We start from the raw sequence: 15,766 nt of genomic DNA on the forward strand, positions 1-15,766 counted from the left end.
TGTCTAAAAGTGCTATTTTGATGCTCCTGTGCGTAAATGCTTTACCAAAAATTAATGATTTCGTGGTTAATTTATTTTGGTGTGGCAGTGTCGTGAACTGACTTTGCCATCGTTCCCATCGGTATGGCACAGAACTTAGAATGAGGTTACAGGAGTGTCATGCATTCATGTTACAGGAGAGTGCTGGGCATCTGTACCTGAGTTAAAACAAGAGAAAAGGTTTACATGAGACACAGTCACTTAACTTTCCCCTTCCTTCTGCTTAGAGAGGAAAATAGTCCCACTCTAGACAAAGGACCTCATTTCTAGCATGCTTTGGAAGACCTGCCTTTTCAACACCAAACAAATGATTAGACTCAAATAGATATGATTTTAGTCATCTGCAGGAGCCTCACTTGCTGACAGGAACCATTTATTTGGAAGACTTTGTCTTGCTAAGGACCTTAGTGCTGTTTACTTTTGTTTTACTTTTCGTTTTTTATTTGTGTCAGTGCTATTAAATAGGGGCTCCGAGAAGACCCCAACCCTTTTTACGTTGCCTTTTTTCTGTTCTCTTTTACAGATAGGTTTCTTGTATTGTTCTATAATTTCATACTGTTTGTTATTATTTGTTGTTAGATTAAAAATATTTAACACCCCCAGACCCTGTTTGGACTACAATTATTGGTGTGGTTCTGGTCACACATAACCAGTCTAGAAGCTGTGAAAAATGAAGAGTGACCAAGTGAATCCTAGGAATTAAGGTAATTACTTACATTTAAAGGTGAGGAAAATCTAAATCTTTAAAACATTATCAGAGACAGCTACATGTGGCACTTGTAAAGCTAAACTTTGTAAGATTTTTTTAGTCAAATCAAAAGTGTTGTAAGTGTCACACGGGATGGATGGGCATCCCAGCCAGGAGAGGGAAAGATTCCATACTCAGACAGTAGGCCCCAAGTGGATGGACAGGCGAAGGGAGAGGAAGGTGCCGAACAAAACAAGACTCCTCAAATGGATGAATGGACATCCCAGATGAAGGTGAGGAAGATTCCTTACCTTGACAGGAAGCCCCAGGCAGACGGACAGGTGTTCCAGCTGAATATATTTGGAGTACCTTCCCTGACCAGAATGAAAGGGAAAGGCAGAGAAGGGCTGTCACTGAGGACTATTTATTCCCCCAGGGCGCTAGATAACAGCGGCCCTGGATATTGGTGTCTGGTTGGAAACTAGTAGGGCATGTTGGGAAATGTAGCCCTGCTGGTGTCCATGGGTGCCACAAGAGGGCGCTGTGCGGAGTTACACACCTCATTACTAGGAACTTCCATTTGACCCGGAAGTAGATCAAATGGGCAAAAGCTCTGGCACCGGAAATACTCCTGGGTCCTCAATTAAAGGGACTGTGCCCCCTTGTCCAGGCGAGTTGCAGCTGGGAGAAAGGAAGGCAACACTTGACTGGCGGAGAGCAGTGCGGCACAAAGAGGAGAGGAGATAAAAGAGAAGAGACAACTGGTTTTGGGCTTAGGCTTACAAGCTCTGTAATAAAACACTCTTCATTTGAACCTGGGACTGTCTTGTGTGTTTGTGTCTGGGGTTTGGGGCCCACTGGCGCCTCCTAGCCTTCACTGTGTAAATTAAAGTAAATTAAAGGTGAAAACCTAAAAGTGCTTCATCAGATAAAGGGCTGTGTAGTTGAAGGAGCAGTCTTAAGAACTTTAAACACAAATCTTGATGAAATGTTAGGACAATTAAAGTTAACTTGATGTACTGAATGGCTTCTCATAAAATTTCCTATATTATTTCCTCTCTTCTTATGGATATTCTTCAGTTTAAAAGTTTTGTGTTAAGTTTAGCTTTTGACCTGTACTTGATCAAAGTAGCTTTAAATTAATGCAGAAAACACACAGGTGGAAGTAGCAATGCATTCTGTAAAGTTGCTAGAGTACAGTTTTAACAAATACTTTTCTTCTTTAAAAAATACATTTCTGGCTTGCTTCTTAATAAAGTTAAACTTATCTCCTATGTTATATTTGTCAGTACAAATTAGGAGTTAAAAATGCTTCCTATCTTAAAAATTAAATCACTTAAAGGCACAATTATTTTTGATTAAGGAACCGGTTGGAGCAAAAACAAGCATCAGGAGTTATTTGAGAACATCGGCTGTAAACCTTGACTGGTAAAGCATGTTTTTATTAAAACATTTTAGAAGTGATAGTAGTTTATGAGTTCACAGGTATTTACAGCAATAGATGAAAAAATCCTGACTAACATGAAATGTAGCCATTCTCCTGTTACAACACATGTTCACATTGTATAGAGCATGAAGTGACTTTGTAAATCAGAATGAACAGCAAGGAGAAACACATGACAGAAAAAAAACACCAAAGTGCACAGTAAATAAAAAAGTGTGTCCATCACAATAATTATTAGTTATAGCTTTACAATGAAACATGGCTGATACTTTAATTACTTCTATTTCATTTGAGAGTTCAACCATTTTAACTCTTTGAGGGCTGAATATTTTTTCCAAAAAACAATGATTTCACTCAGAAAGCAAAATAAAATGTCTGTTGCTGCATGCTGTGGCTGTCAGTTTGACAAGAATGTGCGGCTTGCTTGCTGCCAGGCTGTCTTTGCTTGGCTGGGACAACAGCAGTGGTCACAGTCACAGTGCATTACAATCTGGTTTCTAACTCATTATTAAATGGCAGTCCTCTCTTGCGAACATTGTCAGTACCACGACTAGCTGGGGACCGATCAGCCGAAGCTGGAACCTCACATTCGTTTTCGATCAATTGTATCAAAAACTGAGTCCGACAAGTCATAGTCCAGTTCAGAGATAATAGGCAAAACGTAGTCCACGGAGTATTTTGCTTTACGCATTCTCTTTGATCCCTCGCCAGATGTCACTGCCATTTTTGCCATAGTGTGCGCCTTGCTACTCACGAGGGCGGGAATTTTGGTCAAATCAATGAATCTAGCTTTCCTTCTAGCAATGAGAGTCCAACTAAAACATAATTGGTTTTGTCACAGTTTACAGTTGATTACCATTGTCAACTCCTCCTTTTAATAAAAGTCGACATCAGCCCTGAAAGAATTAAACTTCTATTGTGGTGTGGTGGTGGACTAGATTCCTGTCCCAGTGTCTGGTGAACAAAACCATTGTCATGAATGTGTGTCTTAGGGATGCCTCAAAGACTCATCCCTGGTATGTAATATCCCATCAGGGTGAGAGGGGCTGCTACTGCTAACAGGCTTTTCTCTATATTTTCTTCTTCAGCCCAGAAAAGACGCCCGCTGAAGGCAATTGACCACCCACCTTCCGATTGAACTAGTATAAAAGGGAGACACCCTCAAATGTCAGATTCTCACTTGGACCCGAACTTCTGAGAAGTACGAAGCTCACCAGACCTTTCGAAGAAAGCATTTACAGTAATAGCCATAGAGGCACCTGTTTACCTGGTTGGTACCCCAACACTTTGCAAGAGGAATGAGTGTTCCTTCTACCTGTCCACACCACCTAGGTGTCTGTTCCTCAAAAAGCTGTAATATATAGTAAATTGTGAAGGATATGTGGGCAGTACGGTCTCGCAGTGGTAGCGGCGCTGCCTCGCAGTAAGGAGGCCTGGGTTTGCTTCCCGGGTCCTCCCTGCGTGAAGTTTGCATGTGCTCCCTGTGTCTGTGTGGGTTTCCTCCGCGTGCTCCGGTTTCCTCCCACAATCCAAAGACATGCAGGTTAGATGCATTGGCAATCCTAAATTGTCCCTAGTGTGTGCTTAATGCATGTGTGTGTGTGCCCTGTGGTGGGCTGGCGCCCTGCCTGGGATTTGTTCCTGCCTTGTGCCCTGTGCTGGCTGGGATTAGCTCCAGCAGACCCCCGTGACCCTGTGTTAGGATATACAGTAGCGGATTAAACAATGACTGACTGAAGGATATGTAAAAACGGTTACGTTTTTAGGGTCAAAAGATCATATGGTTCATTTTCAAATTCAAACTCTACAAAGTCCTTGCTGTATCTACTGTAGAATAAAATATTGAATAGGTAGCCAAGCAGGTTGGATCTTTCAGGTTTTCTCATTCACACTTTATTGAGGAAATACAGCTTTAAGTATCTGATTTAATATTTAACTGTCCTTTTCAGGAATGCTCTACCACTGCTGAAAAGCAATTCAGACTGTTTAACATCATTTTGCATGAAAGCTAATAATGATAGATAGATAGATAGATAGATAGATAGATAGATAGATAGATAGATAGATAGATAGATAGATAGATAGATAGATAGATAGATACTTTATTAATCCCAATGGGAAATTCACAAATTTCTAAATTGGTATATCAGTTTTCTGCCCAGTATTCTTCAAGACAGACCTCTATTTTGGTTTGCAAGACACAGTTCCTGAGTTCAGATTTTGTGCCTTGTGGAGTTTGGATATTCTTCTCAAGTCTGCATGGGATTTTTTCTGTGTGCTCCCATACCCAACAGGCATTCAGAATAGGTTGATTGGTAACTCTAAATGAGTCAGTGTGTGTGTATAGGTGTGCCATGTGAGAGGCTCATACCCTGTCTACTGTTGGTTTCTTGCTCGTTGACAGGCACTGGTTTATACAGATTTAGTGGAAATGAATGAATGGATATTCTACATCAAATCATTTCATTTTCTCAGTTTTACCTACTGTAAAATTTTACATACTGGAAGTGGTGTCGGTAAGGCGAGCAGAGGCGCTTACCCTGTGGTCTGAATGTTGATCCAAAATGCCCCAGTGCAATGACAGGGACACTGTGCTGTAAAAATGGCACCATCCTTAGACGTAAGATCAAGGTGCTGACTCTCTGTGGCCATAAAAGATCCCTGGGCATCCTTCATACAGAGCAGGGTGTACCCTGATGTCCAGGCTAAATTGCCCTCCATGGCCTAATAATTCTGGCCCCCTAATCATCCTCTGTCAATAATTGCCTATATCGCTCACCACTTCACCACCTAACAACTAATGTGTTGTGAGTGTACTGGTGCAATAATGGCTGCCATTGTATCATCCAGTGGATGCTGCACATTAGTGGTGGTTGAGGTGGCTCACCACTTACTAAAAGGACTTTGAGTAGTGAGAAAGCACTATATAAATGTAAATAACAATAATAATGTATTATTATTATTATAATAATAAAGATGATGATGATGATGATGAATGTGTAAATGGAAAGTAACTTCCTAGTAATTCTCCACACTTTGTGTATTTGCAAAACATGCAGGAAACCAGGTGTTTATTATGAAGAGTAAAACACAGTGTCAACAAAATAAGTAGGGAAAAATGTGAAAATTAAACTCAATAGAGAAAAATAAATAACAGAGGCTTTACTATTATACACTTTCTTTTTGTTTTTTCAGAGGAATGGCTTGCTCAAGTCTCAAATGTCACTGTAAAATGTCCCAGAATAAACAAATTGTGTTAAAACAGCACAGAAATATTTAACATAGAAAAAATGTAGTTAATGGACACTGAGAAATATTTCTAAAAATTAAAGGAAACATGAAAAATGCCAATTATTTACAAAAACTCTATATTTATGGTGCAGGGTATTGGTTAGGGCCATATAGCAACATGGTGGTTAGTGCTGTCTCCCAGCTCATTAGTCCTGGGCTTGAATCAATGCTTGATTTCTTGTATCCTCACCAAGTTATCTCCTGGTATCTCAATTTTCCTCCTATATTCTAAAGACATGCATAGGTTTATAGATTTATTGGGTTATTATTGTACTGATTATGGTGAAATTCCTACTTGCATTTGCTAATTAACATGCAACACGCTACCACTCTTTTCTAACATCTTAATATGCTTTTAAGGTGTCACGTTGTAAATGTTTAGTTGATTCAGCCAACTCAGTTCATTGAATAACATTACTTTAGAAAAAAATGTTCACCTCTCAGTCACCTTTTAAAGTGCCCTATTAATTACATAGCCCATCATAAATGCAACTACTTTCTGCTGTTTAACAGACAAGATTCAGTTTGTGCTAAGTTGTACCCTTTGACTTCTCCCTTCACATTCAGCCTGCTATCCACGCTGCCAATCCAGTTGTGTCACAAAGCAACACTGACAATGCAAAGAGTCAGATTCCATGGATGGTGTTGTAGCATTGTGCATTCTTGCCATGAGAAAAGGCATTGGATGTTTTGTCTAGCTTTGACATGTTTGTATGCTTGGAATTGTATCTAGCTGCTCTTGTCTTTTGAATTTTTGTCTTTTCATCTAAATGCTTGGGATAACTTCTGCCAGCCATATTTTTTTTCTGACCTACCAGGTTTTTAATTAAGAATCTGTTTGCCTGGACTTTTGATCATTGTTTAATTCATAGATCTTACTAAAGGATTATTTTCTCAGTGCCCACATACTCTCCTGACCAGTTGAAGTGGGGTGTTGTTTTACTCTGTGTTCATGATGTCTGAATGGCATAAGGTGGCTTCACATTGCATTGATGCTTGATTGAGATGTTCTGAAAGTGTGATTGGCTAGAATGTTATTGAGACATGCAAAAATCTCTATGAAGTATAGGCTTATTCTAAAAATACAAAGTATTGAATTTTACGATAATTGTTCAATTGTCTGTATATGTAAAAATGTTTTGTCATTTTACAATTTGCAATTATTATTCCATCCCAAAGGTGAAATTAACTGGATGGTACAAAATACTGTAAAATCCAATATTCTCCTGCTGCTAAATGTACATAATCTTTGTGTTTAAGCCAATGAGGTCGAACAGGTGTCTAAAATATTAAGTTTAGTTATTCAGAGCTTCAATAAATCCTGATAATATTCATGAGGTTGTATGTTTTCCTGTTGTGTTCCTGTTATATTTCCCTACTCCGTTTATTGTGTTAATATTATGTCTTCAGTGTGAGCCTCTCCCAGTGGAGACAAAGTCAAAGAGGCAAGATTGCATTGGTTTGGACATGTGCAGAGGAGAAATGCTGAGTATATTGGGAAAAGGATGCTAAAGATAGAGCAGCCAGGAAAGTGGAAGAGAGGAAGGCCTAAGAGAAGGTTTATGGATGTGGTGAGAGAAGACATCAACAACAACAACAACATTTATTTATATAGCACATTTTCATACAAACAGTAGCTCAAAGTGCTTTACATAATAAAGAATAGAAAAATAAAAGACACAATAAGAAAACAAAATAAATCAACATTAATTAACATTGAATAAGAGTAAGGTTCAATGGCCAGGGGGGACAGAAAAAACAAAAAAAACTCCAGAAAAAAAATAAAATCTGTAGGGATTCCAGACCATGAGACCGCCCAGTCCCCTCTGGGCATTCTACCTAACATAAATGAAACAGTCCTCTTTGGATTTAGGGTTCTCACGGAAGGGCTTGATGATGATGGTCACGTAGACTTCTGCCTTTTAATCCATCCATCATTGTTGGAGCATCATGAAGCTTTGAGTAGGTGGAGGTGGCGCAGGCCACCACCACAAAGAAACCGGAAAAAGAAACAGAAAAGAGAGTAGGGGTCAGTACGAATTTTAGAGCCACCATGAATAGTTATTATGATGAACTGAACATATAGAGTATCAAGATTAAGTTAAATTGAAGTTATAGAAAGGCCATGTTAAAGTAATGTGTTTTCAGCAGTGTTTTAAAGTGCTCTACTGTATCAGCCTGGCGAATTCCTATTGGCAGGCTATTCCAGATTTTAGGTGCATAGCAGCAGAAGGCCACCTCACCACTTCTTTTAAGTTTTGTTCTTGGAATTCTAAGGAGACACTCATTTGAGGATCTGAGGTTACGATTTGGAATATAAGGTGTCAGACATTCCGATATATAAGATGGGGTGAGATTATTTAAGGCTTTATAAACCATAAGCAGAATTTTAAAGTCAATCCTGAATGACACAGGTAACCAGTGTAGTGACATCAAGACTGGAGAAATGTGTTCGATTTTCTTTTCCTAGTTAGGATTCTAGCAGCTGCATTCTGCACTAGTTGCAAACGATTTATGTCTTTTTGGGTAGTCCTGAGAGGAGTGCGTTACAGTAATCTAGTCGACTGAAAACAAACGTGAACTAATTTCTCAGCATCTTTCAGTGATATAAGAGGTCTAACTTTACTTATGTTTCTTAAGTGAAAAAATGCTGTCCTAATGATCTGATTAATATGTGATTTAAAATTCAGATTACAGTCAACAATTACCCCTAAGCTTTTTACCTCCGTCTTGACTTTTAATCCTAATGTATCCAGTTTATTTCTAATAGCCTCATTGTATCCATTATTGCTGATCACTAAGATTTCAGTTTTCTTTATTTAACTTGAGAAAATTACTATTCATCCATTCTGAGATACAAGTCAGACATTGTGTTAGTGAATCAATAGAATCGGGATCATCAGGTGCTATTGATAAGTACAGCTGTGTGTCATCAGCATAGCTGTGGTAGCTCACGTTGTGCCCTGAGATAATCTGACCTAACGGAAGCATGTAGATTGAGAATAACAGCGGACCCAGGATAGAGCCTTGTGGAACACCATATTGGATATCATGTGTCTTCGAGTTGTAATTCCCACAACTAACAAAAATTTTCTCCCTGTCAGGTAGGATTCAAACCAATTTAAGACACTGCCAGAGAGGCCCACCCATTGACTAAGGCGATTTCTAAGAATATTGTGATCAATGGTGTCAAATGCAGCACTCAGATCTAAGAGGATGAGAACAGATAAATGGCCTCTGTCTGCATTCACCGCAAATCATTTACTACTTTAACGAGTGCAGTTTCTGTGCTGTGATTTGTTCTAAAACCCTGAAATTTATCAAGAATAGCATGTTTATTTAGGTGGTCATTTAACTGCATAATGACTGCCTTCTCCAGAACTTTACTTAAGAAAGGCAGGTTAGAGATGGGTCTAAAATTTTCAAGAGCGAGGGTCAAGATTATGTTTCTTAAGTAGGGGTTTAACTACAGCAGTCTTAAGACAGTCTGGGAAGACCCCCGTATCTAATGACGAATTTACTATGTCCAGAACATTATCAATTAGCACGCCTGATACTTCTTTGAAAAACCTTGTTGGTATTGGGTCAAGGACGAGGTGGAGGGTTTTAATTGAGAGATTATTTTTGTAAATCAGGTAAATCTATCCTAGTGAAAGAGTTTAATTTGTTTATAACAGGATGCTGGGGTTTAGGAGGATCCTTAGTGTTGGAGGGATATTCTATGTTATTTCTAATATCATTAATTTTTTGATTGAAAATACAGCGATAGCCTCACAGGTTTCACTGGAAGCACTTAGGAGGCATTCCTTTGAGTTACCTGGGTTTAGTAGGCGATCAATTGTAGAAAATAAGACTCTGGGATTACTAGCATTGTTATTTATAATCTTGAGAAATAGCAGCGCTCTCAAGACGGACAGTGTTATTGTATTCTGTTATTTTGACTTTTAATATTTCATGGTGGATAGTAAGTTTAGTCTTCCTCCATTGACGCTCAGCTCTACGGCATGTTCTCTTTAAATCAGACACTCTTTGGGTCTTCCATGGTATAACAATGCTAGAAGATTTTTCAACTGTCTTTTCAGGTGCAACTATGTCAACAGCAGCTCTCACTTTAGTATTAAATCTTTCCACCTTACTATTTACATTATCCTCGCTATTATAGCTGGCACTATAAACGGACTGATTTCTTAAAATGTTTGTAAGTTTTAAAGCTGCTGCGAGTCAAAGAAGCGTTTTTAACAATATGCTTCTCATGAGTGTTTTTATCATTATTTCTATATTAAAAGTAGAAGAAAATGGTCTGATAGACCAATATCAATGATCTGTTTTATATCAACTTTCAGTCCTTTAGTAATCACTAAGTCTAACGTATGACCTGCTTTATGTGTAGGCTGATTTATGAGTTGTCTCAAATCAAAAGAATCCAGGAGGTTCATAAATTCTTTTACTTTTAGATCACACTGATTATCTATATGAAAATTAAAGTCGCCAACTATTAGGAGTGTGTCATAGTTAGTAATTAAAATTGACATTAAGTCAGAGAATTCCTCAAAAAAAGACGCGTTATATTTAGGAGGTCTATACACGGATAGTACTAGAACTTGAGAATCTCCATGGATAACAACGGCGAGATACTCAAAGGACTTGAACTTACCAAAACTGACATCTTTACATTTTAATCGGCTCGAGTAAATGTTTGCCAAGCCCCCCTTTTTCCCTGGCGGTCTGCACGAGTAAAACTGTAATCCGGAGGCAGATTCGATTAAAACAGCCGCGCCGTATGAGCTAAGCCATGTTTCATTTAGTGCAATAAAATCTATTTTTATCACTAATAAGATCGTTGATAAAAACGTTTTGTTAGTTAAAGCTCTAACATTTAATAGTGCCATATTTAATGTTTCGAGGTGCAGAGATGAATACTATGTGTTATTGATATTTGGAATAGGAACTAAATTATTTTATTAGCGCTCTGTGTGTATTTTTTGTTTAATCTGTGATCTGTTTTATAGTTTTAATACATTGTTCCTCTAAAATAGTAATTTTAATTAGATTATTGTAGTTTATGCCGTATTTCCTAGATTTTCTACGTGCATTGAGATTGCTTATTACAGTATTAATGTTGTGCACTTTAACGGAAGATTCTATTAAACACTTATCATGTCCTGGCACAACAGTATAATTTTGGAAGGGGTTAAGAGCAGAGATAGATAGTCAAGAAAAACAAATTACCTTCGATATGTTTTCGGAGAGGACCCGGGCGCCGAAACTGTTCGGATGCAGGCCATCACGCTTGAAGAGACACGGCCTTTCCAAAAAGAGATTCCAATTGTTGATGACATGCAGGTGCTGGGTGTCACAGAACAAGACGTAGAGGACAAAAAGAAATAGAAAATGATTATCCACTGTGGTGACACCTAACGGGAGCAGCTGAAAGAAGAAAAAGTGTGAGCCTCTCCCAGTGTTCGTTGTGTTACTGTGAGAGGAGGTAAGCAGGCTCTTATTATCTGTATAGCAGAATTCATTAAATTAGTTTAAATTGCTTGAGCAATTTTTTTTGTATGTGACCGAAATGATAATATGATCTTTGTAGTGTGCAGTTTTTGTTTTGAAATGTTTTGAATAATTTTCTATTAGTTTTTGTTATTTGTTAATGTGAGCATTCAATGGCCTTTCTATGTCGTTTTATTGTTAACAGGTGGAATTGCAGACCTTGAACAGTAATTTTTTTTTTTTGTATTTGTATACTGAACGGTGCATGAATATGTATGTTAGTGTAATTTAGCATTGCACCAAGTGTTCGTTGTGTAACTGTGTGAGGAGCAGAAATTGCAGAGCTGAAACAGTCATTTTTTATGTTATCTGTTTTAACATTTCAGTTTAGCCTGAATAAAAACATCAAGGAAAAAAAGGAATCAATTGTGATTGCATTACTCCTTCATAGTGGTTTGTATGGCACGTTACAAATCATAATGCAGAAGCTTTGGAGGTTGACCAGATTCAAGGCCAGGGAGCAACATTATAGCATGCGCAGTGGAGACTGGTTACAGAGGCAGTGATCAGTACTGCTGCCTTACAGATTCAAAATCCAGAGCTGAATCACACTCCTATGGAATGGAGTTCTCCATGTACAGTACAGGTTTTATGGGGGGGTATTACAATTTTTTTTCCCACATCTACAAAGATGTACATGTAAGGTCAACTGGTGAATCAAATATGGCCCCAATGTGAGTGATCATGAATGATTCATTAAAAATGCTGCTGCACGAATTATTACACAAACCAGAAAACATGAACACATAACTCCTCTTCTCAAGTCCATACCCTGGCTCCCAATTCTCTTAGTGCTAATTTCAAAACCCTCCTTTTAACATATAAAGCCTTAAATGACCAGAGCCCTGCTTTCTTATCTGAGCTTATCATTACTTACAAACCAAAATGAACCTTGAGATCTCAAGATGCCAGCCTTCGTTATATTATAAGCATTAATAAAATAACTGTGGGAGATCAGTTTTTAGTTGGCTCCAAAAATGTGGACTGATCTGGCTGATAATAGAAGAGTTGTCCATTCAGTCTCAGCATTTAAATCACTGCTGAAGACTTCAGTCTAACATACCCTGATTAGAGTTGCTGATTAGCGACGCATACAGCATTTTTCTTTATTAGTCATTTGTGCACACTACATATGTACATATACCTATAAACCATTACTAACCCTCCTCTATTGCGTTTCTCTTCTCAGCATCTGGATATCACACTTGATGCCACTTGCTGTATATGCATATGGAAAAGTCATCTCGAATAAAGGAGCATTGGAATTATCCAATGGAAAAATTCTCTCAACAGATTGGAAGGCCAACCCAGATTCTGCTATAGCAAACCCAGGAGGGGGTAGACAGCCATTTAACTGAGGTCTCCAGGACTGTAAATTTATTTTTGACTTTCCCTTTTACTATTTTAGTCTCACCTGTTGTCAACTGGCCATAATTCATTAATTAACTATGGACAGATATTGTTGGTTTACATTTATGTTTATCCAGATTCTATCTTGTTCTTTGTGTGTTTTAATAAATCTGCATTTATATGTGCACCAGTTCTGTTTTTAGTAATTAATGTAATTTATGCCTGTACTGTATTTTAATTGAGAATTGTTCACAGCACTCTGCACCTGTATTCAATGAAGAATGTGTGGAAGAATAATTTTAGGGTAACATAGCATTCATCTTAAAGAAATAGTATAAAGACTTAATATATGTGAGAAACCTGTTAAGGCACACCAGGAAACGAGATAAAGGTCAAGTGAACCACATAAAAAGTACAATGAAATATAAGAATTGGTTTAGGAAAAATCCTGAGATGGTCAAGTAAAGAATGTACCAGAAGAAAGGTTGATGGAATATACAAAATGTACTGAAGGATGACTAAGAGATGACTAAGAAATCAGCAGATGTCCTATAAATGAGAATGGACAGTTGTTATACAAGTATGCACAGAAATTTCAAGGGTGGTGGTGCAACTCAAAGGTATAACCAGAATATAATATAATAGAGTTTTATTTTATATAAATCCTTTTGGTGTAAACTAATGAACCAACCAAAGTAAAATGTATGCATTGATTGACACTGTATGTAAATTCAGTAATTTATTAACTAAACTACCCTCTATCCTTTGTTTCTCCGACCATTCTGACCATGCTGTAATGGACTGCTTTTGAAGAATTCTCCCTCCAAGGCCTTTTTCTGAGGAGTAATTAAAAGATATAATGAACAGTTTTTTCCCTGTCTGATTACTGAATTGTCCTGTTAGAGGATGTTTCTTTCTTTAATAAGAAGTTAAATTTGACCACAAAAGTTATATAAAAAATAAGCTGTGGTTGTTGTTTCTGATGATGTATGGAACCTGTGATGGATAGCCATCTTGACCAGTGTTGCTTTCCACTTGGTGATCGATGCTGTGGTTAATGATGTTTGAGAATGTGTGTCTACGTGTGCATATTTGGGGTGGCATGGAGTTGCAGTTGTTTGCGCTGCTTCATCACCAATCTGAGTTTGAATCCCACATCCCATTCCTATCTGTGCAGAGTTCTAATTGCATACAAAACTGACCAAGTGTGACGATGAGTTTGGGTTTGTGCATGCCTGCAAAGCTTCAACGCCCTTAATTGTGGCTTTGAGAATGATACAGTTTATTATATGTGTACTGTATTCACAGTATAGAATAATAAATAAGATACTGTTTTGTTAACGATAATTATTATTTCCAGCAAAATTCTCCCTACCAGTTAGTGTAATACATTCTGAATTCTGAAAATGTCAGGAGAAAAGAAAAATATAAAAAATGTAAAATCTTTTGAAGGTTACACACAGCTGTACAAATGCACCAGGGTAGCTGAGAGTGAGCATATGTTTCAAATGCACCAATTTGAACTTTGAGGAAAACCCTAGGCAGAAGTCCATCTCTTGGCACATCCATACATACACTCACAGTAACTAAAGCCGCTTTTCCACTGCATAGTACGGCACGACACGGTTCAGTACAGCTCACCTTGGTTCGGCTCAGTTCAGCTCGGTTTGCGTTTCGACTGCAGTTTAGTACCGCTTTAGAGTGGGCGGGATTATTCACGTGTCGTTATAGTTGCGCCGCCTCTACTGCAGTGACACCGTGGAACTTTTACAACAACACGCAGACAACGACAACACTTTAGCTCGATAACGTGCAAGGTTAAGCATCTAAAAAAAGCACATCACTAGCTAACTTTTATCACTGTTGCAAAGCATAAAATGAACTTAACTGCCAGTGTAACATTAAAATGCTGATTCTGTATATTACAGATCTTCCACATTTTGCAAAAAAGTCGCCGCAACAGACCATCTGTTTGGACATTTAACCGTGCTTCAGAGTGGTGGGATGTGATTGTTCCCGGTTTTACAAACACTCAGTGGCTGGAGAACTTTCGAAACTTCCGCGTGTCTGTACCTTTAAAGAAAAGAATAGCCAGTGACGCAGTAATGACGATTTTCTCCGGCCAATCAGTGACCAGCAGAGTTTACACGTCACATTTTGGTAACGGTTCGGCATGCTTGGAGCCTCGGCTGAGGTGGTACTAAAAAAAGGACCAGGTACCAGGTACTGTTCCCAGTGGAAAGCCCCGCAAAAGTGAGCTGTACTGAACCGTGTTGCCATACTATGCAGTGGAAAAGCGGCTTTATATCATTCCAATTTAGAGTCTCTAGTTAACCTGACACACACATGTTTTTGAAATGTAGAAGTAAAGCCATTCAAACATGTAGAGGAAATACAAATAGCACACGCATAGAACTTACTGTAGGTCAGGATTTGTACATTATTAACCATTGTGTTATTGAATAATAAAGTATGTTTCTCCGGCATGGTGATGTTGTTTAATGTGCTATATTATCACAACATTTTTATGCTTCTGCATGACTAACCAAAAATACTTTTCATTCTCTGTAGATCAAGATGTTAAATAACTGAATTGAAACTAGACTCTTTGGGCTAAAACTGCAACATCCCAACTCTTTTTATAGGTCTATAATTTATACCGTAAGTGGTTAGCATTGCTTTCTCATAGTTCGCAGATACTGTCATCAAATCTTGGTGCTATTGCCATCTGTCTGGAGTTTGGACATCCTTTCTGCCTGCGTGGGTTTTCCTTCCTAAAATGCGTCCTAAGTTTGATTGTCAATTCCAAACTGATCCAGTGTGGATTTGTGTGTGAATGTGCCCCTCGATAAGCTTGCATTCCATCTAGAGTTAGTTCCTGTCTAAACCAATAACGCCAAGAATGAATGTGATCCCAGCGACCTAAAATGTGGATTATGTGTAAGATTGTTCAAACAAGTATACTCATTACATATAAATTAATAAGATCAACTTATCTGAAAAGTGAATTGGAGTAAATTGTGCGATAATGGATTGATTTTAAACCTTTCAAAAAGCAAAATATACATATTTGTGTGTCACTTTTCAAATTTATTTAATCAAAATTATGTTTCAGAATGAATAAGTAAATCATATATTACGATCAAAAATGTTTTCTCCTATTGAGTGTTTTTCTAGCTAATTGCTAACACAGGCCCTGATCCCAAAAGTGCATTGCCTTTAGCTTAACCTGTAATAGCTGTCATTCTGCATGTAAGCAGGCGTGGGTCTAATTGCTTGTTTAAGCAGAGGATTAAGTTTTTGAGTCTTAGGATGAATGATTATGAGTTTCCGTATTTCTGAGGAGAAAGGTTTTTCTTAAGTGATGACTTGCCTTTCCCCTGTGAGTCTTTTAAAATCCTTCA

At 38.0% G+C, this 15,766-nt stretch overlaps 1 long non-coding RNA gene across 1 annotated transcript; it reads left to right on the plus strand.

The window, feature by feature from the left end:
• Positions 1-657: 657 nt before the first annotated feature.
• Positions 658-3,486, plus strand: LOC120528601. Its single transcript, XR_005633555.1, has 3 exons — positions 658-743; positions 2,091-2,155; positions 3,260-3,486. It is a non-coding gene; the product is annotated as an uncharacterized LOC120528601 (long non-coding RNA).
• The last annotated feature ends 12,280 nt before the right edge of the window (positions 3,487-15,766 follow it).

The sequence above is a fragment of the Polypterus senegalus genome, chromosome 4 (assembly GCF_016835505.1).
Source record: "Polypterus senegalus isolate Bchr_013 chromosome 4, ASM1683550v1, whole genome shotgun sequence".
Lineage (NCBI taxonomy): Eukaryota > Metazoa > Chordata > Cladistia > Polypteriformes > Polypteridae > Polypterus > Polypterus senegalus.